Source organism: Aegilops tauschii, chromosome 4, assembly GCF_002575655.3.
Source record: "Aegilops tauschii subsp. strangulata cultivar AL8/78 chromosome 4, Aet v6.0, whole genome shotgun sequence".
NCBI classification, from domain to species: Eukaryota; Viridiplantae; Streptophyta; class Magnoliopsida; order Poales; family Poaceae; genus Aegilops; species Aegilops tauschii.
Window position 1 is genome coordinate 359,013,628 of NC_053038.3, and position 4,922 is coordinate 359,018,549.

Sequence of the window (4,922 nt, forward strand, 5' to 3'; positions counted from 1 at the left end):
TTTGATGCATATGACTCTGTTGTCCACCTCCTCCACACCCTGCAGCAGTGGAATCCAGGCACCTATATCGATATCCAAGACATGTTCATGCCAGAGTTCCCAACTGTGAGGGTGTTGCATCGTCTCTTCTTCTCTTTCGGTGTATGCATCGAAGCTTTCAAGCATTGCCGACCGGTGATATGTGTTGACGGTACTTTTCTCACAGGCAAGTACAAGGGTCAGATCCTGACAGCCATAGGTCAAGACGGCCAAAATCAAGTCGCCCCACTGGCATTTGCTTTTGTGGAGAGTGAGAACATTGAAAGTTGGACATGGTTCTTCAGGCAGTTGAAAATATCAGTTGTGAAGGAGAAGCCCAATGTGTGCATCCTTCATGATAGGCATGTAGGTATACTCAGTGCGATAAGGACACTGACAAACCCAGGCCCTGAGGAACAAGTTCCATGGCAGGACTTGCAGAGCCGTTGGTGCATGCACCATCTGGGGGCTAATTTCTTCTCGCATTTTAGAAATAAGAACCTGATGAATCTGTTCAAAAAACTCTGCAAGTAGAACCAGTTATGGAAGTACAATTTGATACGCGACAGACTTAATGTGTGCACGCAGAGACACGTGAGGGACAGGAAAGCTGCAAGAGATGCAGCGGTGAGGGCACATGTTGAAGCAGTAGCTGCACAGTTGGCAACAGGAACAGCGGCCGTGGAGGAGGAGCCTGTTGGGCTATGTGACCTGCCAGGCTTTGACCCACCTGGTACTAGGAGAAGGCTCGGGAGGTCGATTAAAACCTTCGAGCAGTGGATAGAGCATGAGCCTCTGGAGAGGTGGTCTTTGCTACATGACACACATGGAGCAAGGTACGGTGTCATGACAACGAACCTCGCGGAAACATACAACTTTGTCCTCAGAGGAAACCGGGCATTGCCACTTACAGCCATCGTTGAGGGTATTTTCTATGGCACCGTCAAGTATTTCAGAGATAGACGTCAAAAAGCAGAGCAACATATCTTGAACAACCCAAATACACGGTACTGTGAAAGAGTCACGAAGTACATGGACAACAAGATGCAAAAAGCTAGGTCACACACTGTAGTCGCCATCGGTAATCAAGAAAGAAGGTTTGAGGTCCGCTTAGCCAACAACAAATTCGGATGTGCAAATGAGTTGAGGACGCATGAGGTGAAAAATGGCAATGAAGCCTGGCCAACGTGTGAGTGCACATGCAATAAACCGAAATTGCTTCACCTACCTTGCTCACATGTACTTGCTGCTTGCGGGCAGCTTGGAATGGACGCAATATCGTTTGTGTCTCCATTTTTTCTGAAAGAGTCTGTCCTCAATACCTGGACAGGTAAGCTGATGGGTTTTCGATCAATGGGTAATTTCAACAGCGTCAACCCCGCCGAAAGGCGTTACATTCCAAACCCAGAGCATATGCGTACAAGTAGAGGCAGACGGCAGTGTCAGCGCATCCGAAATGATATGGATGAATCTGAAGCAGGAGGTCCGACTAGGCAATGCATTATATGCAATGAATTTGGCCATAGGGACACTAATTGTCCCACTTTCGTCACTGGGCGTGGACGAGGCAACCGGGGAAGAAGAGGAGGTAGAGGCAGTAGAGGAGTAAGGGCGAGAGGAAGAAGCTAAGCTAGCAGTAGTATGTTCTGAATTTGTATTAAGTGTGGCACTATGTTCTGAATTTGTATTAAGTGTGGCACTATGTTCTGAATTTGTATTAAGTGTGGCACTATGTTCTGAATTTGTATTAAGTGTGGCACTATGTTCTGAATTTTTATTAAGTGTGGCACTATGTTCTGAATTTGTAATAAGTGTGACACTATGTTCTGAATTTTTATTAAGTGTGACACTATGTTCTGAATTTGTATGCATGCGGCGCTTGAGAGGAGATTTGTATTAAGTGTGACACTATGTTCTGAATTTTGTATGTGCAGGAATGTCGGGATTGTGGTTGCTGAATGGGGACATTGATAGGGGTCATCGTGCTGCGATATGGTATGAGCGCAAGCTTGAGCCTCTGGTCACTCGCACTCCTAAGAAAAACTGGAAGATACACTCAGGATGGCTTCAGCGGTACGTGCTTTATTAATTTGCACACTGACATGCATATTAATGGTTGAAATGGGAGACACTGACTGAAATGTTCTCTGATGAAGGTTGAAATGGGCCGGCCTTTTACCTTTCGCGCGTCTGGTTGAGTCTATCCCGGGTGAGAAACGCCTCGCCATCGATGGGTCTTTGCTGAGCTGCTTAGTGGACCGTTGGAGGCCAGAGACCCACACGTTTCACTTCAGATGGGGAGAGATAGCTCCTACTCTGGAGGATGTGTCACTTTTTCTCGGACTACCGTTGGCAGGTCATGCCGTAGGACCGTTGGACGCACCGGCTGGTTGGGAGCGAGCTCTTACACAACGTTTTCATGGTGTTTTTCCGGATGCTCCGGATCCGGTATGGGAGCATCACGGACCTAAGTATGAGTGGTTGCTAAATTTCTGGGTAATTTCCCCTACCTATTATCTTCAAGTTATCGTGCATACAGTTTTATAGAAAATAATTGCGGCTTACTAAAACTTTCTCTTCGCTTAATGCAGATCCAGAACTTCCGGGCGCCGTTGACTGCGGAACAGATCACTCGGAGCCTGGAGGCCTACTTACTGTGGCTTTTCGGCAAGGTGATGTTCACGGAGAACCATGTCACCACTATTAGCGCGCTCTACATCCCTATGGCACTTGAGATAGCGAGCGCTCAGACGGCGGATCAGACCAGACAGAGGAGTTGGGGTTCGGCGGTCTTAGCGGCTACATACCGAGGTATGTGCAACGGTTGCCAGCTTACATCGAGAAAGCCAGCCCTTCTTGGATGCCCTCTATTCCTACAGCTGTGGTCGTGGGAGAGGTTCTCTATAGGGCGACCAGATGTACGTGTTCATGAGCCTATAGACGCCATGTTTGATGTTGACGGCATCGACATGCCTACTTTCGGTCTGTGTTGGACACGTCGCGAGGTATGCACCGTGTTGTAGTTTAATGCAACTTTTTTCTGCACAAGAGATAGTTCGATGCTAGCGGCTACTAACTTTTCTTCTCTGCAGAGACGCTTTGCTAGTGATCAGACCAGGAAGGCATACACAGCATTGAACGAGCAGTTCGATGCGTACACCGGGGTCATCTGGCAGCCCTACACGGAAGCAGCCATACAAGCGAGATACCCTGGTGGTATGTCTGTGCTATGCACAAGGGACCGAGATTACTGGATGACAAAATCTAAGATCATCTTCGATGTCTTCGTCGAGGAGATGGCACAACAGAGGGTTATGAGGCAATTTGGTCTTCTGCAGTTGGAGCTGCCTCCCCCTATAGAGAACCCGGTGCCAGCACACATCCACAGGTATTAACCAGTTTTTCAATGTTGCATTATCTTTCATAATACTCCATTCGAAGCTTTAGGTAATTGTTGAACACACACCATAATTTTAGGACGACAAGGAAGGGCATGACCAGGACAACTGCTGACTGGCTAGTTAGACTAGAGCCGTATGTTATAGAATGGGAGACAGCAAACACAAATCTATGGCACGAGAATCACAATTTCGATCTCGATGAATTCAATCTCTATTTGCGGCGCTACATGACCGGAACACAGTTACGCATCGTTGAGTACTCCCACCCAGAGGAGATACCGGATCCTAATTCGTCGGATATGTACCCGAGCTATGATACTTCGGGCTCTAGGCAGTACGCGGTAAGATATATTTTCTTTACGTAATGTTGTCACATACTTTGACGTGCAAGAGACAGACATTATTAATCGTCATGGAAATTTGCAGGCTACCTTGACACGCGAACTCTATGACGACGTGACCACCTTTGGACGATCACTATCGTCTGGACCTCTTCTTCAGCATCGTCCAGTGCTATAGCCCTTCTTGGAAAGAATTCAGAATAAGATACGGACTGTGTACGAGGCTATCACGTGCACCCGGAGAACCGATGTTGTTCAGCATCAGCAGGAGCAGCCGCGTCACTCCATGCACCGACATCAACCACGTCCACGTCTAGCACATCAGCCGACAACCAGGCCACCCCGTCCTGACCAACCTGGCAGTTCTACGTGGCACCCGCAGCACTATGGTCCCACGTCGAGCTTCGTATTTTCTCCACAGCCACAGCAACACGGTCCCTCGTCGAGCTTCGTGTTATCTCCACAGCCACAGCAGCACGGTCCCTCATCCAGTTTCGTGTTTGAGCCAGAGCAGCCGTCACAGCCAGCAGGTATGTGTCTTCATATTTATTGTTTTCAATATTAATTGACGCGACCTCATTCTTCATGATGAAACGTTCCATCGCGTAAGAGCCTACGGATATCAGGCGTCTATGTCGGCATCACATGATACGTGGGGGAGTGATCAACATCCCGAGTAGAACATACAGGCTCAGATGTCGCAGCACACCCAGTGGATGAACATGTTTTCGACTCCTCCACCAGGCCCCACACAGGATACACAGCATGACCAGGGAGAGTCTGAGATTCCTCCTCGTCACATTAGGGCACCCGACAGGTTGGGATGGTCGCCGCTTCCAGATCCGCCTCCCCGCCAGGCCAGACATCGTCACTGACGCTTCTATCTATCAGTAGAGACATTACCATCTATTTCTGTGTGAGACTTATGTCTATTCTATGTATGAGACAAATGACTATGTACTTATGTATGAGACATATGCCTACTCTATTTTAGTACTCTGTTATCCGAACTACAAGATCATATTTAGATAGAACATAATACTCATACAACGAGACATTACAAACAACTAGATAGAACTACATCTAAATTAAATGGTACGTAACTGAACTCACAACATACAGCATAAAAACTACATGAAGTCATCATCGTCATCCTCGATCG

The 4,922-nt window shown here is 47.6% G+C and overlaps 1 long non-coding RNA gene across 1 annotated transcript; it reads left to right on the plus strand.

The window, feature by feature from the left end:
- Positions 1-2,797: 2,797 nt before the first annotated feature.
- Positions 2,798-3,927, plus strand: LOC141021525 (uncharacterized). Its single transcript, XR_012182843.1, has 3 exons — positions 2,798-3,023; positions 3,111-3,406; positions 3,496-3,927. It is a non-coding gene; the product is annotated as an uncharacterized lncRNA (long non-coding RNA).
- The last annotated feature ends 995 nt before the right edge of the window (positions 3,928-4,922 follow it).